The sequence below is a fragment of the Prionailurus viverrinus genome, chromosome A1 (assembly GCF_022837055.1).
Source record: "Prionailurus viverrinus isolate Anna chromosome A1, UM_Priviv_1.0, whole genome shotgun sequence".
Classification (NCBI taxonomy): domain Eukaryota; kingdom Metazoa; phylum Chordata; class Mammalia; order Carnivora; family Felidae; genus Prionailurus; species Prionailurus viverrinus.
In genome coordinates, this window is record NC_062561.1 from 165,067,564 (window position 1) to 165,091,667 (window position 24,104).

Below are 24,104 nucleotides of genomic sequence, written 5' to 3' on the forward strand. Positions count from 1 at the left end.
AAGCAAAGACATATTAATACCTGAAGGAGAGAGAGGTCTGAGAATATTGTGAGGGGCAGTAACCAGTAATCTCAAAAAGACCAGAGGAGAGAAGAAACAAATATAGTTCATTTATTCAACATTTAGTTACTATATGCCAGATGTTGATTAACCTGTTGCTATTTTAAGACTCATCTGGTCTTAGTACTTGGAAGTCTAAAGAGATGAACTTACCTTTCCCTTAGATTCTATGTCTACTCAGAAAATGTCAGATATCTAGTACTTTTAATAAACATTCAAATCACCCTGCATTAATTACTGGACACTGCAGACTTCGGTATCACTGAGTTCCAAAAGGCAGTTATATCTTCTAATTTAGTGTTGATATGGGTCTTCTGTGGCTCATTATGCTCCATTGGTATTTTTCATAGCAGTCAATTAATTTTGTAGCTCAACTGGACAGAGTTGGTGCTACTTTGACATTTAATGTCAGGGTGGCAGAGAGTTACATTTAAAAAAGAAAAATTGTTACATTGGAAATAAGTATTTAAAAGTATTGTTTTATATTGTGAAGATAGCTAATGTTTTGTTTCATTTTGTTTTTCCTTACTCATAGGGACTAGGGACAACCAAGGGTTTTTAATTCATTCTTCAGCCTGTGGTAAGGATTCCATGTCATCCTTCAAAGGCAGCTTGATATTTATCTTCTTTAAAGGTCTCAAGGGAAGGAAAATCTATAAGCTACCTTGGTGACCCATCTTAGTGTAGAATAGCCCTTATACATTTATATAAGAAAGAATGAAGAAAATTTCAGTTTGACATAAAAATCATCATTTATAACAGGTCACTGGGAATGAGGGGACGACTACACATTTCCTTCTCTTCCTGTGTGGAGAATATGAATGACCTTTGACAACCGTAACTTTCCCCTGCATTCTGCCTACAATCATTGCGATCTGTGAATGTTAATGAAAGGACATCAAGAACAGCTTTCAGACAGTGTATGTAATTTTGGGCAGATGAGAGGTTGAGGAAAACTCCTGAATATCCTCCTTTTCTCCACCTTTTTTTTTTTTTCTGACTTTCCACAGGTTCCATCCATTTCTCCCAGCTCATTTTCTCCCAATTTCCTGTCAGTGAACACAAGCTTAGGTCATGACAAGTCATGACATTCAGGTGTAGAACTCTCTCAGGCTCTGTGACAGAAAGGAGGTGATTAAAGCTGACTTAAAGTGAATGGGGCTGGGCCAGGCATAAAATGTGGACTGTTCATCTCACCTCTAACTCAGAAGTTGATGCCCTGGGGATAGGATGGGCAGCTGGTGGGTGAAGGAAATACATTTTGAGGAAGGAGCGTAGTAAATAGACTCTTGGGCCTCTGTGTACATTAAGGCCCTGCTCTGTTAGGTCTCAGGGATAATCTATGTTCTCCTGGCCATATATACCATAGTTTGCAACTTTAAAGGAAACAAGTAAATGCAACGAAAGCAGGAGTTGTATTTTAATGAGATGATAATTTTGAACTACTCTCTTCAGAGATGGTCTATTCAGAAGTTTTGTGGATGTGATGGTATTTTAATGAAAGCAGCGTGAGGGATGCATCATATTACTACATAATCAGGCTGTGACAGTGTCTCCATTGGCTAGTACATCACTGTTCTGTGGTCTGCTCTGATTCCAGAGGAGATTTGAGGTGTCGACTACAGACTATCAAGTTATCTGGGTCTTGGTTACTTTATTCTCCCCTAATGTGATACCTTGTAAATTTAGAGTGCTGGGCAGTTTTGCTGCTAGACTTCAGATTACATTGATGGATATTAGAGAATGAACCTTGTTTTGAATGCATGAGTCCTTGCTTAGGCAATCAACTCTTTTTTGGGGGTGGAGAGGGATAGAGACAGGGTGGACCTAAAAATGTTGTAAACAGCATCTGTTAACATTGGGCTTCCTTTGAGAGAGGAGGTTTTGTTTCAAATGTTAAATATTTAAATTAGTTTAAATAACTGGTTGCTTTCAAAATCTCAAGTATTGTTTTGCATGTACAATCTTATAGTTACATTGTATGGATTTAAATTTATGTTATAAAATAATGCAATTCCGGCTTAGGGCTAGAGGTGTGTTATAGACTGAATGTTTGTGTCTCCTCAGAATTCCTGTGTTGAAGCCATAGCCCTGAATATGTTGGTGTAGGCATGCTGACCATGTTGGGTTACATGTTCCAGGCCTCTTGGAGATTAATGTACATATGTTAGAAATACATATTAAGGCTGGGATGGAGGGAGGCTTGCTTCAGCCTCCCATGTATCTATTAGAGATAACATAGTCTTGCCCCTTCCTGACTCATAGATGGCCCACAAAATCTAATTAAAGGTTAGCTGTCAATTAGGTGTGCCAACCCTTTGAAATGCATGAGAACTCTTTGATCTCACTATAGTGCTCCTCCCCTTGCCCCACCACCTGTCCACTTGCTGTATAATCTGTGTAGACTGAGGTCCAGACTCTGCAGCGAATAGCTGTGCTGCATCTGGGTCATCATCTGCTCAATCCGCCCTGTCAGTAAGATACCCTGTGTAAATTACATGGAGTTTTGCTGGCTGTGTTTTTCAGTCTCAAAGTGCCTCCTTAATTTGGGGGATAGCTTTCTGTTCCTCTCCCACCTTCTAACAGACAGTATTTGGAGATAAGCCCTTTGGGAAGTAATTAGATTTAGAGGACGTAATGGGGGGGGGCATGATGGGATTAATACCCTCTAAGAGTAAGTTGCTTTCTCTACCTCTACCCTGTGAAAACTCAGTGAGAAGGCTGCCTGCTGCAAGCCAAAAAGTGGGCTCTCACCAGGAAGAACATCTGCTAGCACCTTGATCTTGGATTTGTCAGCCTCTAGAATTTTGAGAAATCGATATCTTGTTTAAGCCCCCCAGTTTATGGTATTTTGTTATAGCAGCCTGAGCTGGCTAGGACAGGGTAGGAATATCAACATGATTCCAAGATGTAAAATATTTACCCCATTACCTTCTTTTATGAATGTTCTGTTGAACTTTCTAGCTACCTTTCATAAATCCCACGCTGCCACGGACACATCCTGGTGGTGTCTGAAGGTATCCATCTCTCAAAATCTGTATTTTGGAATTTTACTTGTTTTCCATTACACAGCCAAAAATGTGTAAGTCATTTGTCAGTACATCCCCCCTTCCTCTTTATCCATATTCAAATTAACACCAGTTTTTGTAACAGTCCCCCCAATTTTTTGATTCTCATCTTTTTATTCTTATCTACTCTATTCTAAATTATCATCTCTTGACTTGATGATTGCAGAAGTCTCCTGATTGGAGACCTACTTCCATTCCATCTCTCCTCCAATCCACTTTATTCAGAGTGGTCAGCATCTTGTTTGGTTTTGTTTTAATGGATTTATTTTTTGAAGGTTTACGGAAAAATTAAGTGGTACGTACAGAGTTCCCATATACCTCCCTGGCCCCAACAGTTTCCCCTATTATTAACATCTTGCATTTTTGTGCTACAGTTGTTACAGTTGGTGAGCAATAATCGATACATTATTATTAACTAAGATTTGTAGTGTTAGGGTTTGCTGTTTGTAGTAGACATTCTATGGGTTTTGAGGAATGTATAATGGTATGTATCCACCACCAGAGTATCATTCAGAAATAGTTTCACTGTCTTAAAAATCCTCTGTGCTATGCTGATTCATCCCGCCCTCTTCCACCTTCTGGTAACCACTGATCTCGCCCCCCTCTCCGTTCACTAATCTGAGAATGAAAGTCTCATATTTTAACACATTGTTTTACAATTTATCCATTTATGCTTTTAACATTATCAGATTTAATTTGTTTCACATTACATACTCCTAGAGCACTGTGTTTTTTATGTTTTTTTTTTTTTAAGAGAAATCCATTTTAAGGATTTAAAGGAAGCTAAGGACCCTCGTCTTATATTCACTGACATCCACTCTATTATGTAGTTTCACATAAAATGTCACTTGCTTCATGGGCACTCTGAATCCACGTTTAAGAACCCTTGTCCTAAAGGGAACAATTTCTGTACAGCTCTTTTTACCATATGGAATAAAGTATGCACAATTTCTTTCAGTATTAACTAAAATATATAGGGTGCCTGGGTGGCTCAGTTGGTTAAGCGTTGACTTTGGCTTAGGTCATGATCCCCCCACCCCTCCCCTGTTCATGAGTTCCAGCCCTGTGCTGACAGCTCAGAGCCTGGAGCCTGCTTTGTATTCTGTGTCTCCCTCTCTCTCTCTGCCTCTCCCCCACTCTGGCTCTCTCTCTCTCTCAAAAATAAACATTTTGAAAAAATTAAGTATATAAATTTAATGTGCAAACTAAAATTTTATGCCGTTCTCCTGGGATAGCTCTATTCATTGTAAAGAAACAGAATTCAATTTTCTGAGCACCTGGGTGGCTCAGCTGGTTAAGTGTCTGACTCTTGATTTCAGCTTAGGTCATGATCTCGTGAGCTCAAGCCCTGCATCAGGATCTGCACTGACAGCGTAGAGCCTGCTTGGGATTCTCTCATTCCTCCTCTATGTCTGGCCCTCCCCCGCTCACACTCTACTTTCTAAAAACAAAAACAAAAACAAAAACAACCCCATAGACACAGAATTCACTTTTAGAACAAATTTGATGAATGTATTTTTTTCTCTTGTGAATGTGAATTTTTTTCTACAGAGGTTTGAACTTTTAAGATTGTGTATACACTCATAGGTTGTAAAAAAGTCATTCTCATTCTGTGTTTGTGAAAGCCATTTTGATCTGTGCTGTTTATTTGCACTGTTTTCTCTTTTTCATTTTCACTGCTCTGTTTTAACCGATTCAGTTTTTCTTTTAAATTATTCCTTCTCCAAATATGGTATTATGTTTTTCGATAGAATATTTATTGAAGATACTTGAATTAATAGAAATGATAGGACTCCAGATCTAGGAAAACCCTCATATGATAACATTAATTTCCTTGGCTTGTTCCTCTCTCCACCATGACCCCACCAGGTTCCACAGCAGATTGGTGAGAGGTCCACAGCTTCGTTGCCTCTCCCATAGCCATGGTCCACTCTCTGGAATTTGAAAAGGAGGCTTGAGGCAGGATTTCGGCAAGACCTCCCAGTTTTGTGTGTTTGATGAGTCTGTCTCCCTAAGACAAGCTTAAGGGAAGGAAGCCCAGAGGCCTCACTTCTTGCTAGTAAGATAATCCCTCTTCATTCATCTCATCACTACAAGTATCCAAGGTTATAATTGTCAAAAAATGCTGTATTTTGAACTGCTTGTCCTTCTAAAAAAAAGCATGAGGACAAACCCTATTACACTTTACACTCATGTTTGTCTAAGTCACCTTCAGAAGCCCCCAAATTTCAATTCATAGATCATCACCTGGGCTTATGCTCCATAAACCTCAAATATCCTGATAGGACCACGTCATTTGCCTCCCCCCCCATACTTCAAATTCTTTCCCTGTGCTTTTAGAGTGTATCATGAAAATCTGAAATCCTTGATATCCACTACTCTGTCCTCACTGTTACCTTTACCCTTTTTCTTTGACTGATACCTTGTCATTCTTGAAGATGTTTCTTATCTAGTTCTCTTTACTGGTGGCAGTTTTTAAATCTCACATTCCACATAAAATGGAGACTGAAGATGAGATAGGTGTTCTCCTTCTGTTTAATGTTCCTTCTAGACCACTGTATTATCCTCCTTTCTCCAAAAGATAAGATTCTCTGAAGTAGATCCCTTCTTGGTAATGTCCAACCCTCTCCACTCATTCATCGAAGATTGAAAACTCTGGATCATTGTTTTCATTACTGATGGCTTCAGTAGCCTTGCAGATGATCACACTCAACCCCTCTGTGCTTCTTGACCTCACTGTTTCTGACTACACTATAGCCCATGACATACCCTAGACTTTGTCATTACCAATAGGTAACCCCCACCTTCAAATACAGAATTCAAGCACCCACTCTTTAACCAACTGTATTAGTTTCCTACTGATGCTATAATGATCTTAGTGGCTTAAACAACACAATTATTTTATCTTATGCTTCTGGAAATAAGAAGTCCAAAATGGGTCTTAAAAGCTAAAATCAAAACATCAACAGAGCAGCATTCCTTCTTGAGACTCAAGGGGAGAAAATGTTTCCTTGCCTTTTACTTGCCTCTTCTGGCTTCTAGAGGCCATCTACTTTTCTGGTTTGTGACCTCTTCCTTCCTGTTCAAAACCAGAACCATGGCATCTTCAAATCTCTGACTCTGACTCTCTATTTCTTTTTTTTTTTTTTTTAATTTTTTTTTCAACGTTTATTTATTTTTGGGACAGAGAGAGACAGAGCATGAACGGGGGAGGGGCAGAGAGAGAGGGAGACACAGAATCGGAAACAGGCTCCAGGCTCTGAGCCATCAGCCCAGAGCCTGACGCGGGGCTCGAACTCCCGGACCGCGAGATCGTGACCTGGCTGAAGTCGGACGCTTAACCGACTGCGCCACCCAGGCGCCCCTTGACTCTCTATTTCTATCATCACATCTCCTTTATCTGTCTCTTTCTTCTGCCTTTGTCTTATAAGGACCCTTGTAATTATGTTTAGCCCATATCAATGACCCCAGGAAATCTCCCCATTTCAAACTACCTAATTTAATCACATCTACAAAGTCCCTTTTGCTATGTAAGGTAACATATTTACAGGTTCAGGGGATCAGGATGTGGACATCTTCAGTGGATCTTTATTTCCTTCTGTCAAGTCAACTATCTTGTATTTCCAGGTCATTTACTGATTCTCTGTCTTCAACATTATTTGATTACATTTGGATCTAATTCATTTACTATACTGCTTACTCACTATTACTGTTTTAATGGACTCACTTTTCTCTTAGTGCAATTTATATTTTATGGTCTTTTATTCCCTTTTAGACACTCTCAACACCACTTTTCCCATTCTCCTCTGCATCTTTGCCTTCTGTAGCACTCATCAGATATAGTGTATCCCTGGTTAAACACAGCCAACTCTGTGTCTACGTACTTTGCACCTACACATGAGCAGCAGAAGGTGGCTGCAGAAAAACATCTTTTCATGAAGATCTTTCTTATCCCTCTCCTCTTCTTGCCTTCCATGTGGAGGGGCTTTAATAACATAGCTATCCTGTCTCTAGCTTCTTACTAACACTGCAGTGAAGGAGATGTAAATTTATTTACCTGAGAGACTGAGAGGTGGAATTGGGAACATCTGCCTCATCCTCGGCATCTGTCTGCCTGCAAGAGTTCCCCTTCTGTGCAATGTTGCTGTGAGGGAGATCTAACCCTGTGATGTGGACTGTACTTTTCTAACACCGATGATTACTGGGTTGGCAGGTCTATCTAATTGTGAACTTCAATATTAGAACATCCACTTGCCCACAGCTATCAGATACATTTTCCACGATTAGTGTTACAAATTAAAGGGAGATGTTAATTTCCTATTTGTTTTTTTCTCAGTTGAAACACAACTTGAGTGTATTATTTATTTATTTATTTATTAAAAAAATTTTTTTTAATGTTTATTTATTATTGAGAGACAGAGAGAGACAGAGCATGAGCATGGGAGGGGCCGAGAGATGGGGAGACACAGAATCTGAAGCAGGCTCCAGGCTCTGAGCTGTCAGCACAGACCCTGACACGGGGCTCAAACTCACAAACTGCGAGATCATGACCTGAGCTGAAATCAAACACTTAACCGCCTGAGCCACCCATGCAACCTGAGTGTATTATTTATTGAATGTCTGTAAACTCTGACTGTTCTACCTAAAATATCCCTTTCACTCTCTGATCCTTTGCCCTGCTTTGTTTTTCTTTATAATAATTACCAGTACTTGATATGATATGTTTGTTTATGTGCTCTGTTTCTTCTGCTAAATGTAAGTTCCACAGGGTAAGACATTTCTTTTAGCTATATTCATAGTGCCTGGAACAGTGATTGGCTCACAATGTGTATTTCTTGAATGACTGTTGAAAGAAAGAGTATGAGAACATATTCAGTATCATCTGAAGATTCACTTTAATTTTTAATTGTTTTAATGTTTATTTTTAAGAGAGAGAGTGTGAATGGGGGAGGGGTAGAGAGAGAGGAAGACACAGAATCCTCAGCAGGATCCAGGCTCTCAGCTGTCAGCACAGAGCCCGATGTGGGGCTCCAAATCATGTGGAGATCATGTCTCCAGCTAAAGTTGGATGCTTAACCAACGGAGCCACCCAGGTGCCCTTGAAGATTCACTTTAGACACTTGTAGTTTTATTTTGCTTTATTAAAAATGTGCCAATCCTCAATTATCCATGGTGGAGTTAATTAATTTAGAGATTAAACATAGTAAAAAGTAATAATAGTTTATATGTTAAAAATTAAAATATGAAAAATTTTGATATACAGCAAAAAAGTTTTATATACCAGCATCTATTTTCAATAGAAGTATGCAATAGCTAACATCTAATAAAATATATCAAACATATATCAAATTGTATGTACTTCAACTTGGGAACATCTTTCCTTTTGTCATTCTGAAGTATAGAATAGTAATTTGAATGTTGGAATTGAAGCAAAAAAGCAGAGTGGTTAAAGAAATCATTCAGTAGAGGAAAAAGATACCATTTCTTCTTCACAGCATGTTATAGGGGAACAAACAAATTTTTGTTGGAAAAAAATGCCTTTTGTACCCTTTCTGACTTCAAGTGGGTTAGAATGTGAAAGCATGATAAGATAGCTTCTTTTGAGAGCTGTGATGAAATTTGGCCCCATTAGGAATGGTCAGAGCAATGCTGCTAAACAAGAAAAAAGTTTATTTGAAGTCTCAGAGTGAAAGATATACCATATATCTACTGTTCCTCTTTTCTGATAGTAGACCTAGGTTTTCCTTTTGCAAGTCTTCCCTTTTCCATTTGCAGCCCACGTCATTCAGATGGGCCTGACTGCTCTCCTACTTCCAGAGGGTGTCACAAGGATCAGGCTTGAATGGTCACCGTATTCCATATCCCTGGCCACAGTCACTGGTACAGAGATGAGCTCATGACCCAAGCAGTCTTGGTCAATGTTAATGCCAAGACTTCAGTTGGAACTCTTGGAACAAAGTGCATTTTAGCTGGGGTTGATTGGCTTGGTAGAATATAAAACCGTGACTCTGCCAGGGCTGATTTGCTGGAAGCAAGCCAACTCACTGAAAATCAATTCTACAAAAACTAATTTTCTGAAATTAAATTTCCCAAATGAAAATTCACTTATATGACAAATCTACCAATTTACCCAAATCTTATTTCTTTTAACTACTTATAAAGACTTCTATAATTTATGCCTAGTGAAATGCTTTTAAAGGATGTAAGTGATTTTTAAAAACTAAGTTTTTATTTTTTATTACTAGTTTTTATTTTTATATAAGCATCTTAAAGAATTTACAGTTGGTAAATTCTAAGGACCATAGGGTAATTTATTCTTCTAAATATATTATTTGATATTTAGAAAACAGTGTTTCATCATCAATAACCAAGGGCATTTAATGTGAATTTTTTTCAGTTTCTGTTTACTTCATATACTTTTTAAAAAAAATGTTTATTTATTTATTTTTGAGAGAAATAGAGAGGCAGAGAGAGAGAGAGAGAGAGAGAATCCCAAGCAGGCTCTGCACTGTCAGTGTGGAGTCCAATGTGGGACTTGAACTCATGAACCGTGAGATTATGACCTGAGCTGAGATCAAGAGTCAGTTGCTTAACTGACTGAGCCACCCAGGTACTCCCTTCATATCCTTTTAATGTCAATTTTTGTTGCTGTTAAGATTTTTCTGCCAGTCTTCCGTTTGACAGTTAAATCTTAGCTTATTTCCAAGAAGTGGTATAAAATTTAATATTTGGTATGATTTGTTTCTAATTGCTTTGCAGTTAATTTTATACTTTAAACATATAATTTTTAGGATATTTGGCCAATTTCTATTTTGATGCTCCAAATCTTCGGGTTTTTTTTTGTTTGTTTCCTATATGCCAAATAATGACATAGTTATCACATAGTACATTACAGTAATAATAGCAATCACCTGCCTCTGTTCATCCTAATTTTCCTAACACTGCTTTAAATAATTTTATCATTTAAAGTCAAATCTCTTAGCAAATTATTTCCAGGTTCCTGTGTCCAAATGTGTATTGTGAGAAACCAGAGTAACTTCATTTCTTTTGGATGATTTTTTTTTTATGTTCTATTCCCCCTCCTTTTAGGCATTTTTAGCTTTCTTGTATCAATTCTTCAGATGACATATGAGCTTAACTTTTATTTTTAGCAACTGTTTACAAAATTTCAACAAAGAAAGCACATCAACAAAGTCATTCAACAAATTTATTTTAACAGAACTAATTTTGGGAAAAAAGACTTTGTAAAATGACCTAAAATCAACTTTCTACCATAGAGGAGAGATTTGGTAAAAATGAATTTAATGCAGAGCAGACAGATTGCTGACATCTTTTGAACACCTGTATCCTAGTGTGCATTAAGATAGAGGTTGCAGAGGGGCTCCTGGGTGGCACAGTCGGTTGGGCATCCGCCTTCAGCACAGGACATAATCTCATGGTTCGTGAGTTTGAGCCCTGCGTTGAGCTCTGTGCTGACAGCTCAGAGTCTGGAGCCTTCTTCGGATTCTGTGTCTCCCTCTCTCTGTGCCCCTCTCCCAATCCCTCTCCCTCACTCTCTCTCTTTCTCTCTCTCTCTCTCAAAAATAATGATTAAAAAAAATAAAATGAAAACCAAAATGATAGAGGTTGGAGATTGGGTTCTCAGGCATGCAAACTGTGAACTAGACATTAGTATATAGGAATGTGTTAGGATCAACACCTGTGGAGGAGAAGTAAAGGAGGCTAATTGGGCAGAGACAGAAGTTGGGCTGTGATGATGTGTCAACAAGGGCCTTGGACAAGTCCACTCTTTTGGGGGACCAGAATGCCTTGATTTAGCTCCACTCTTTTCCTAGCATCAGGGTACCAGGGAAAAGGAATTTAAACAGAAGGTTGCATGAGAAACCTAGAGGGAAAATAAGGGGAAGTAGAACATTTACTCAGCACACAGTGAAGCCTTACATATCTTGCACAGTGGAGGATTCCTCTCTTGTGACTGTTCGTGTCTCTTAGAAGTGGTACCCTCTCCCATGGAATGTGTGGACAGAATCACAGTGCCACTTCTACCTCTGAAACCCCCCTATTCCCAGCATCACTATACATCTTAACTTTTTCATAACAAAAATTTAATTTCCCTTTCTTTCCAGTTCTTTTAGAAGGTTCTTACTAGAACTTCCATGAATAATAGTGTCCGTGTAACTCTTATTGCCTTTGTTACAACTAAACTTATGTGTGAAGACTGATGAACATATAAATGTTTTCAGCATTGGAATTAGCTATTTGTGGGAGGGGAAGTCTCCAAACAGGGTTTGTACTTGTATCCAGTATAAATGGGTCCTATATTCTTTTAAAAAAATTAATATATATACATATATATATATATATATATATATATGTATATATATTATAGAGAGAGTGGGATTGGGAGGGGAGCAGAGATAGAGAAAGAGAGAGTCTTGAGTAGGCTCCATGCTCAGCATGGGAGCCTGACATGGGGCTCGATCGCACAACCCCGGGATCATGACCTGAGCTGAAATCAAGAGTTGGATGTTCAACCAACTGAGCCACCCAGGCACCCCTAAGTGGAGCCTATTTTTACTTGCCTTGAAGCCCAAGTCTTCATGGTATCAGATTCCAAAACACTTAACATCTGTCTCTAAAAGTCTGAAAACATATAAGTATGCCTCTTTTTATTGTACTTTGTTTTATCCTGTTTCACAGATACTGTGTTTTTACATATGGAAAATTTGTGATGACCCTATGTTGAGCAAGACTATTGGTACCATTTTTTATTTTTTTCTTTTTTTTTAAATTTAATTTATTTTTTAAATTTACATCCAAGTTAGTTAGCATATAGTGCAACAATTGATTTCAGGAGTAGATTCCTTAATGCCCCATACCCATTTAGCCCATCCCCTCTCCCACAACCCCTCTAGGAACTCTCTGTTTGACCTCCATACTTAAGAGTCTCTTATGTTTTGTCCCCCTCCCTGTTTTTATATTATTTTTGCTTCCCTTTCCTTCCCTTATGTTCATCTGTTTTGTATCTTAAAGTCCTCACTCATATGAGTGAAGTCATATGATGTTTGTCTTTCTCTGACTAATTTTGCTTCATATAATATCCTCTAGTTCCATCCACATAGTTGCAAATGGCAAGGTTTCATTATTTTTGATTGCCTAGTAATACTCCACTAGATAGATATAGATATATAGATATATAGATATATAGATATATAGATATAGATATAGATACATATACCACATCTTCTTTATCCATTCATCCGTTGATGGATATATGGGCTCTTTCCATACTTTGGCTATTGTTGATAGTGCTGCTATAAATATGGGTGTGCATGTGCCCCTTCAAAACAGCACACCTGTAACCGTTGGATAAATACCTAGTAGTGCAATTGCTGGGTCATAAGGTAGTTCTATTTTTAATTTTTTGAGGAATCTCCATGCTGTTTTCCAGAGTGGCTGCACCAGCTTTCATTCCCACTATCAGTGCAAAAGAGATCCTCTTTCTCCGCATCCTCACCAACATCTGTTGTTGCCTGAGTTGTTAATGTGAGCCATTCTGACAGGTGTGAGGTGGTGTCTCATTGTGGTTTTGATTTGTATTTGTATTTTGATGATGAATGATGTTGAGCATTTCTTCATGTGTCAGTTGACCATCTGGATGATGGCCACATGGTGCCATTTTTTTCAATAGCATTTACTCACTTTGTGTCTCTGTGTTGCATTTTGGTAATTCTTAGAATGTCTCAGACTTTTCATTATTATGTTTATTATGGCGATCTGTGATTAGAGATCTTTGGTGTTACTATTGTAATTGTTTTGGAGCACCACAAATGGTGCCCATATAAGAAGGTAAAGTTAATTGGTAAGTGTTGTGTGTGTTCTGACTACTCCAGGGCCCTTCCCTTGCATCTCTCCTTCTCCTCAGGCCTCCCTATTCCCTGAGACACAACAATATTGAAATTAGGCCAATTAGTAGCCCTGCAATGGCCTCTAAGTGTTCAAGTGAAAGAAAGTGCTGCACATCTGCCACTTTAAATCAAAAGCCAGAAATTATTAAGCTTAGTGAAGACGACATGTCAAGAGCTGAGGCAGGCTGAAAGCTAGGCATCTGTGCCAAACAGTTAGCCAAACAGTGAATGCAAAGGAAAAGTTCTTGAAGGAAATAAAAAGCATGATTCCAGTGAACACACAAATAATAAAGTGAAATAGCTTTATTGCTGATATGGAGGAAGTTTGAGTGGCCTGGCTAGATGAAACCAGCCATAACATTCCCATAAGCCAAAGCCTAATCCAGAGCAAGGCCCCAGCTCACTTCACTTCTATCAAGGCTGAGAGGTGAGGAAGCTGCAAAAGAAAAGTTTGAAAGTAGCAGAGGTTGACTCATGAGGCTTAAGAAAAGAAGCCATCTCCATAAAATAAAAGTGCAAGGTGAAGCAGTTAAGTGCTGATGTTGAAGTGTAGCAAGTTATCCAGATCTAGCTAAGATCATTAATGAAGATGGCTATACTCAACAACAGGTTTTCAATGCAGATGAAAACAGCCTTCTGTTGGAAGAAGATGCCATTTAGGACTTTCATTACTAGTAAGGAAAAGTCATAACTGCTTCAAAGCTTCAAAGGACAGACTGACTCTTCTTAGCTGATAACTCTGTTGAAACCAGTGTGCCTTTACCATTTTGAAAATCCTCCGGCCCTTAAGAATTATGCTAAATCTGAGGTGCTTGGTTGGCTCAGTCGGTTAAGCCTCTGATTTCGGCTCAGGTCATGATCTCACAGTTTGTGAGTTCGAGGCCAGCATTGGGTTCTATGCTGACAGCTCAGAACCTGGAGCCTGCTTCAGATTCTGTGTCTTATTCTCTTTCTGTCCCCTCCCCTATGTGTGCTCTGTCTCTCTCTTGGAAAGTGGGAACCATTTTAAATAGTGTGATCAGAAAAGACCTGCATGGGTGGCATTAGAGCTGAAAACTGAATAGTGACAGAGCTGGCTATATTAAGGTCTAAGGTCATAGGAACAAGGATTCCAGGCAAAGAAAATATTTAAATAAGTGATGATGGTGGATAAAACCGTTTGATTTTCATTCTTTTTTTTTTTTAACGTTTATTTATTTTTGAGACAGAGAGAGACAGAGCATGAATGGGGGAGGGACAGAGAGAGAGGGAGACACAGAATTGGAAGCAGGCTGGGCCATCAGCCCAGAGCCCGACGTGGGGCACGAACTCACGGACCGCGAGATCGTGACCTGAGCTGAAGTCGGATGCTTAACCGACTGAGCCACCCAGGCGCCCCTGATTTTCATTCTAATTGCAGTTGTATTCCGATGGAGAATTATAAGTCAGGGAACAATATAATCTAATTAATGACTTAAAATAGTAATGCTGGATTTTGGGGACATAAGATTGTCAGGGGGCAAGGGAAGAGTCGGGGAGACTGGTTAGCTATTGTAGTAATCCAGGAGAGAGATGATGGTGGCTTGATGTGGTAGGCTATCCAAGAAGATGGAGAGAAGTGATGGAATTAAGATGTACTTTGGAGGTGTAAGACTTGCTGGTAATTGAGATAACGCTAGGGAAGATAGTAAGGAAAAGAGAAAAATCAAGGACCATAAATTTCCTTCTTTCTTTCTTCAAGCAGTTTCCTCATAAGGTGATGGTCTTCCTTTGCCACATCCATGTCTGCTCCCTCTCATCTTGAGTAATAAACCACCTTCCAGGTGCTCTTGTGAGAGATACTTTCTGGAAAGAAAAGCCTATTTTTTCCTCTGACTGCCTTGTTTGTGAGAAATAGGCCTACTAGAATTTTGATGACTCTATGTTTCCATCTTGAAAAGACCATATTGTATTTACTTCCTTTGTTTTTGCTGTTACCCCTTGAATGTTTGTGTCCCCACAAAATTTATATGTTAAATCCTAACATGCAGTGTGATGGTATTTGGAGATGAGGCCTTTTGTAGGTGATTAAGTCATGAGGGTGGAGCTATCATGAATGGAATTAGTACCCTTATAAAAGAGATCTCAACTTCCTGGACCCTTCTGCCTTTTGAGGACACAAGAAGAAGACAGCCCTCTAATGAAGCAGGGAGCAGGCTCTCAGCAGATGCCAAATCTGCAGGGACCTTGGTCTTGGACTTCACAGCCTCCAGAACTGTGAGAAATAAATGTTTGTTGTTTGAGCCACTCAGTCTATTCTATTTTTTTTATAGCAGCTCAAATAAACTACAACATCCCTGCCTTAGACTGTTTGACCTGTGTTTCTGGCCTCCCCCAACCCTCTCCAAACTCTAGAAAGACAATTTTATCTTTCACATATTAACTCTTCTCTTTAGTTTTCCCCACTGTCATTAGCAGAATTAATCACTCTTGGCTTCTAAATGTTTTTGTACCTGTCTCTAATATTTTATTAGAATACTTTCTACCTTATATTTGCATTGTTTTAAGTTGTTGTCTCTTCTGTTAGAATGTGAGCTCTTCAAAAGTATGAAAAATGTCCTTTTTCATCCTGGTATCCCTAGCACAGAATATGGCACATTATAGGCTCTGATGAAATGTTTGATCAATTAAAGGCATTGAATTACCTTCTGTTCTGTTTTAGTTAACTTTAATTGCAACCACTTACTGAAATAATAAAAAATATTACAAAGTAGCACCTAAGTGCCATCCTTACCAAAACAGTTTATGTGTTTAATGTTTATTTAAAGGGATATTTTATTTTATTTGAGAGAGAGAGAGGGCAGGGGAGAGGGGCAGAGGGAGAGAGAATCTTAAGCAGGCTCTATGCCCAGTGAGGAGCCTGACATGGGGCTCCATCTCACAGCCGTGAGGTCATGACCTGAGCCAAAATTAAGAGTTGGATGCTCAGGAGACTGAGCCACCCAGCCACCCCTAGAGGGCTGTTTTAAAATTGTATCCTATATTTCTAGTCTCTAAAGTTCTTTGCTATACTAGATCCAACAGATGTCTCAGAAAGCTTTAGCCCTGTGCTATTTGATGGAAACTTGTCAACAGTGTGTCACAGTGTTGCCACATGAACTCTTCTTAAGGAAGACTGTAGAGCAGCTTTTTGTTTTGTTTTGTTTCGTTTGTTTGTTTGTTTGTTTATTTATTTATTTATTTATTTATTTATTTATTTATTTATTTATGAGCATCTTCTAAAAAGCAACTAGTTCTCTGTTGCCTTAAGTCTGCAGGTAGAGATGCTGATCTTGAGAGAGATGTCATGTGTGAAGGGTGGCCAGAGGTTTCAGATTCAGATTCATCTCCTGAAGCTGTGTGTATTTCTTCTAATTTTGGAAGATTTATCTTTTCTTGCTTTGAAGCAAAAGGCACTAGTGTGTTTCATATTTTGGCAGGAAGGGACTGAAGGATAAATACACCTTTCATACCTTACCAGGGTGATAATTGTGCTAACTTTAAGTTGAACTGGGAGAAGGCATTAGTTGATAGAATCTTTTCAAAAAGTAATAAATTGTTATCAGGATTGAATAAGCATTATTTACATTAATCACCGAAGGGAACAAAATAATTATATTTTGACCAAGAATAGTACTGAGAATCATGCCACTATTACTGTTGTCTAAAGAAATGTGTAAATTGGAGTGTGTCTGTGATTATATTTGAGTCTCAAGCAGCTTACTGTTGATACATATTGGGAACAACGTGGTATTAGTTCATCTTAAGGTAAAAATCTCTCTCTTAGCCAAACTTCCTCTCTAGCCAGATTTCTTTGCAGTAAAAGTCCTCAAAATGGTCATCTGCATGTCCAGTCCCTGATTCCTCCCTTTATATGTCTCTACACATACTCTTCTCAGGCTGTTGCTATACCACATCTCACCAAAATTTCTCTGATCAAGGTCAACAGAGAGCCTCGGGCTGCTAAATCCAATTCTCAGTCCTCATCTTATTTGACCTATTAGCAGCATTTTTACACAGTCAAGAATTCCTTTTTTCTGAAAACTCTTCCTTCACTTAGTTCCCAGGATACCACACTCTTCTGATTTCTTTCCACATTACTACTGCATCTTCTCTCTTCTTTTCTGATTTGTCTTATCTGTTCTGACCTTTTATGCTACTTTGGCTCAGGCCTCAGACCTTGGACCTTTTCTCTGTCTCTCCTTACTATGTTGGTGATGTCATCTGGCTCATGGCTTAAATTTCATCTATGTGTTTACAATTGCCAGATTTATATCTTTTGACCTAGACTCTCTCATTCCAGAATCATATATCCAGCTGACTATTTTATAGTCCCATTTAGATGTCTAATACATATTTCAAAATTAATATGTCCACAATAGGATTTCTACTCTTGTCCTCCTCAAAATTTGCTTCATTCACAGTCTCCCCCATATCAGTTAATGATGACCTCCACTTTTTAATTGTTCCCTTCTGACAGCTTATATCAATCTGTTAGAATATACATTGACTCCACCTTCAAAATAAATCCAGAATTTTGCCTCTGCTTACAATCTCCTTTTTACTAACTGGGTCCGCCTACCAACATCCCTCATTGGGATTGTTGTAATAGTTTCCTAACTGGTCTCCATGTTCCATACTTGCCCCGTTCCAGTGTATTCTCAAATGACATTCTGAACTATCTTGCTAAATGTAACCTACATCACATCACTCTTCAACTCACATTCCACCAAGGTCCTTCTGTTTTCTTCAGAGTCAAAGCAAAAGGCCCTACAGTATATTATGTATTAGTCAGCTTGGTTGATTACAACAAACTACTGTAGACTGAGTAACTTAAATAAGAGACACTGATTTCTCACAGTTCTGGAGTCTGGAAAGTATAAGATTAAGGTACTGACAGATTCAAATCTTAATGAGGGCCCTCTTCCTGGCTTACAGATCCTACCTTCTTGTTATCCTCACATGGCAGAGAGAAGAAATGTGTCTTCCTTTTCCTAGAAGAGCACTAATTCCATCATGGCAGCTCCACCTTCATGATCTCATCTAAACCTAGTCACCTCCCAAAGATCCCATCTTTAAATACCATCACATTGGGAGTTAGGGCTTCAGTATTTTTTTTTTGGGGGGGGGGAGGGACACTAAACATTCAGCCTATACCAGTTTATAAAAATTTGTTGCCTGCCCCCACCACCCCACCCCGCCAGTTCTCAGGCCTCCCCTGCAATATTCTGCTGTGACCATTACAGCCTTCTCACTTTTCCTTGAACCTCCCAGTACTATCCCACATCATGGCCTTTGAACTGACTGCTTTTCCTGAAATGCCCTTTCCACAGATATATGTATGGATCTGCCCATATTTCCCTTCAAGCCTTTGCTCTATTGTAACTGGTTCAATGAAGCTTGCTCTGAGCAAGTTGTTTAAATTTGTGACCGTGTTTCCAATGCTCAAAACATTTCTTACTTTTACTCACTTTTTCCCCATGGCACTTTTTACCTTCTAATATATTGTATGTGTGGTGGAGGCTGGTTTGTACTCACTCAATATACTTCTAGGCTGTACCTCTTAGGCCTCTCGCGTTTTGGTAGGGCATATTACTCATCTTTGCTTATTGAATATGTGTGGAAGTGATGTGTATTACCTCCAGGCCAGGGTGTTAGGAGCAGTTGAAGAAGAGAAACCACTACAAGGAAAAGTGTGACTTTGTGAATCACAGGAAGGATATCCATAGAACACCCAATTGGAGTATGGTATGAGGAGGGAAAAAAATTTATTGTATCCCAAAGTTATGGTCAGCTTTCATTTTAGTTGCTTAGTGGCCATGCTATTTTAGAACATTTTGAATATCACTCTGGGAACATAAATGGAACTTGAAGCTGAGTGGGATAGGTAATAGCTATTAGTGGAGGGGAATATCAACAAATAATATTCTATTGGTGTCATCACTAATTTCATTGGTTTCCTTAGATGAATTAAACAAAGATCACATACATTCAGGATCATTAAATATTGACTATAATTTAGGCTAGTTTATGTGAAAGTTGGTATCTTGAAAATTTGAGGAAATTCAAAGCCATTTTCATTATTTTAATACTATGGATGTAAGCAAGCATTTTACTTTAGCATTTATTTCTGACAGCATAAGTTTGAATAAACGCCATATTAATACATGTGTTGTTTCCTTAGCCATGGCACTTTGCATATCCATGACTTATGCTAACATCTGAACTGTATCCTGCAACTTATCATAACTGAGGCTTAGTTAGGAACAGATATGTCAAGTAGGATAAGTAGGGGCAGGAGAAGAGAAGTCTCTACAGTTCTGAACATGTGAAGTAGTAGACAAATAAAGGCATGAAACTGAGTTTTAGACAAAGCAAAAATCTTAACTAGTAAGGTTGACAGATCAGGGCAAAAGGTTTCTGGAAGGGAATTAAGACCATACCTTATATGTCTGAACCAAAGGTAAGGAACCAGTTATTATATTTGGGATTCAAGAAACCAAGTAGATGTTCAGGTGAGAAGAGTCTAGATTCTACTATGAACAGCCATATATAGGCTGACTTGATGATAAACTTGGGGCTATGAGTTTATGGTACAAAATTGGTTCCTGCGTCTGATAGAAAGCTGAACTTATAATTGAAAATTTAATGTTCCAAATACTGAAAGTATGAGTGATGACAGGCAAGGAGAGAGAGGAGATATTTTCACCATTGCTACCCAATAAATATCCTCACAATGCCTTTAATAAAACAAAGGAATGAATGGGCAGAAAGGTTTAATTTAAATATTTAAAAGATGGTTAACTAAAAACAATCTTAAATTGTTCAGTGTGTTAAAATATATTTGGTTATATCTTGGGAATAACCTGAACATGAATTTTATTTTCATAATGTCAACTTGCTCTTAACTTTATGTGGGCAAGTTTTTGGATATGAACTATATCTATAAGACATCTTGTGATACAAAGTATGTAGAGTTGATCCTTGAACAATGCAGGAGGTAGGAGTGCCACACCCTCGCTTCCATCCCAACCCCGCCCCCAATCCCCGTGCAGTTGAAAATCCATGTATAACTTTGACTCCCCCAAAACTTAACTGCTAATAGCAAGAACCAGGAGAGAGCACTTTTTACTGCCATGTGCAATTTACTGGAGAGATGAGCTCCTCCGGCAGAGATGATTAGTGTCACACAGCATTTCAGGCAGATACTGGCAACACTTGAGCTCCCTACAATAGCAACAGGAAGTGACTATGAAATTAAGTAGTACAGTATGTACTATATGTACTATAGTTAATCTTATGCATTTTGATTTAATTATTCATCTTTATATTTGTTTACGTTTCTGTCAACTGTGAATGGCACCATATATGGTCTGTAAATGTGTGCATAATTTGATAAATTTTAACTTTTTCTAATAAATTTGTGTATATTTTATGGTAGTAAATGATAAAATAGCATCGTATCTACATTGTATCTTATCCATATATGATATACCTAACTTTTTCTTAATTTTAAAAATATTTCTAGGCTACACGGTTTGTCTCTGAGTTTTTTCATGGTTAAAAACCTTCCAATAGGGGTGCCTGGATGGCTCAGTCAGTTAAGTGTCCTACTTTGGCTCAGGTCATGATCTCATGGTTTGTGGGTTCGAGCCCCGCGTTGGGCTCTGCGCTGACAGCTGAGAGTCTGGAGCCTGCTTCAGATTCTGTGCTACCTCTCTCTCTGCTCCTCCCCAACTTGTGCTCTCTCTCTCTCAAAATTAAATAAAAGCATTAAAAAATATAAAAAAATCCTCATGTAAGTGGATCTGTGCACTTCAAATCCATGTTATTCAAGGATCAATGTGTATTATTTTTTTAAGGAAATTTTATGTATGTATGTATGTATGTATGTATGTATGTATGTATGTATTTATTTTTAATTTATATCCAAGTTAGTTAGCATATAGTGCAACAATGATTTCAGGAGTAGATTCCTTAATGCCCCTTACCCATTTAGCCCATCCCCCCTCCCACAATCCCTCCAGTAACCCTCCATTTGTTCTCCATACTGAAGAGTCTCTTATGTTTTGTCCCCCTCCCTGTTTTATATTATTTTTGCTTCCCTTCCCTTATGTTCATCTGTTCTGTGTCTTAAAGTCCTCATATGATTGAAATCATATATTTGTCTTTCTCTGACTAATTTGTCTTTGCATAATACCCTCTAGTTCCATCTACGTAGTTGCAAATGGCAATATTTCATTCTTTTTTGATTGCCAAGTAATACTCCGTTGCATGTATGTATATATATATATATATATATATATATATATATATATATATATGCCACATCTTATTTATCCATTCATCCATCAATGGACATTTGGGTTCTTTCTATAATTTGGCTATTGTTGATAGTGTGGCTATAAACATTGGGGTTCATGTGCCCCTTTGAAACAGCACACTTGTTCCTTTGGATAAATACCTAGTAGTGCAATTGCTGGGTCATAGGGTAGTTCTATTTTTAATTTTTTGAGGAACCTCCATACTCTTTTCCAGAGTGGCCACACCAGTTTGCATTGCCACCAGCAGTGCAAAAGAGATCCTCTTTCTCCGCATCCTCGCCAACATCTGTTGTTGCCTGAGTTGTTAATGTTAGCTATTCTGACAGGTGTAAGGTGGTATCTCATTGTGGTTTTGATTTGTATTTCCCTGATGATGAGTGATGTTGAGCATTTTTTCATGTGTTGGTTGGCCATCTGGATGTCTTCTTTGGAGAAGTGTCTATTCATGTCTTTTTCCCATTTCTTCACTGGATTATTTGTTTTTTGGGTGTTGAGTTTGAGAAATTCTTTATAGATTTTGGATACTAACCCTTTATCTGATACGTTGTTTGCAAATATCTTCTCCATTCTGTCGGTTGCCTTTTAGATTTGCTGATTGTTTCCTTCACTGTGCAGAACTTTTTATTTTGATGAGGTCCCAAAAGCTCATTTTGCTTTTGATTCCCTTGCCTCTGGAGACATGTTGAATAAGAAGTTGCTGCAGCCAAGATCAAAGAGGTTTTTTCCTGGTTTCTTCTCAAGGATTTTGATCACTTCCTGTCTTATATTTAGTCTTTCATCCATTTTGAGTTTATTTTTGTGTATGGTGTAAGAAAGTGGTCCAGGTTCATTCTTCTGCATGTCGCTGTCCAGCTTTCCCAGCACCACTTGCTGAAGCACCACTTGTCTTTAGTCCATTGGATATTCTTTGCTGCTTTATCAAAGATTAGTTGGCTATATGTTTGTGGGTCAATTTCTGAGTTCTCTATTCTGTTCCATTTATCTGAGTGTCTGTTTTTGTGCCAGTACCATACTGTCTTGATGATTAAAACTTCGTAATACAGCTTGAAGTCCAGGACTGTGATGCCTCCTGCTTTGGTTTTCTTTTTCAAGATTGTTTTGGCTATTCAGGGTCTTTTCTGGTTCCATACACATTTTAGGATTATTTTTCTAGCTCTGTGAAGAATTCTGTTGTTATTTTGATAGGTATTGCATTGACTATGTAGATTGCTTTAGGTAGTATTGACATTTTAACATATTTGTTCTTCCTATCCAGGAATGGAATGGAGAATGGAATATTTTTCCATTTTTTTGTGTCTCCTTCAATTTCTTTCATAAGCTTTCTATAGTTCAAAGTGTATTATTTGTAATTAAAGCCATTTAATTAATAATAACTGAAAAATAAATAGGGGCACTTGGATGGATCAGTCAGTTAAGTGTCTGACTCTTGGTTTCAGCATAGGTCATGATCTCATGGCTTTGTGGGTTTGAGCCTTGCATTGGGCTTTGTGCTGGCAGTGTGGAGCCTGCTTGAGATTGTCTCTCTCTCCCGCTCTCTCTCTGCCTGTCTCCCACTCACACTGTCTCTATCTCTCAAAATAAATTTAAAAACATAAAAAATAATAACTAAAAAAAATTAAGAATAGGGATAGCATTAGTTTAAGAGACAGTATGGATTAGCCATTTGTACCCAGAACTGTCAACACTTAGTGTGTATAAAAGTGGCCATAAAATATCAATATTTTCAAAAGTCCACAGGATAAATTTCTTCAAAATGTAGAAAACTAATAGTGAACATGCAATCTCATATTTTTGATTTCCTAGGTCAGGAAATTAGGGTTTGGTTCTCAATGAACAAATAGGAAAAGTCAGGATTATATACATGCTTATTTTGTGTTGAAATAGACTTTTGTTTCAAGATGGGTGTGTGGCCCGCAGCCCCTTTGGGTGGGATTTTAGTGTCTAGCTGTATGGCTCTTTATTAGCTGGAGTGATAGGTGATAATAAAAGTTATATTAACCTACCTTTGCTTTCTTAATTAAATCCAGCTCCTAATGGTGACCTGGAAAGTTTTGTTGATCTTCAGGCTGTTCCTCAAAGATGTGGCTGGTGTTACTGCCTTATTGTCAAATTTGTCTGTATTGTCTCCATATTGCCCCCTCTTAGTCCACAGGCAAATGTGAGAGTTTTGATGAATTGCTTAGAGATTGTGTGTTTTTGATTTTATGATACAGTAACTCAAAACAAATAGCTTAAGAACACATTCTATCCTCTAGTCTAGTCAGTGCTTTGTTGGGTCAGATCTGTGGACCAGGATAATCTTTTGAGGTTTTTAAAAACTATTTATTCCCATGTATTTTCTCCTTTTTCTTTTATGCAGGTAAAATGATTAGGTGCTTCCTTTGTTCAGAGAAGGATTACGGAACAGCATCAATACAAAAATAGTAGCTAAAACTTACTGAATATCTACTGTATGCTAAGGACTTTACTACTTTCTAAATGGGAGCTACTTTAATTCTCACAGCACCTTATGAAATGAGTACCATTATTATTCTCAATATTGAGATGAGAACAGAGAGCTGCAGTGACTATATCACAGTTGCATTATGCAGAACAGAAATTGCAAGGGTACTTTCCTTTCTAGTGTGAATTTCCAAAGCTGCATGGGAAGCCACCTGAGGGGACTGAAACTGGTACTCTTGAAATAGCAGAGAGACGGAGGATCTCTAAGAGAAAAACACCAAGACAGAGGAAGGTTTTCCTATGAT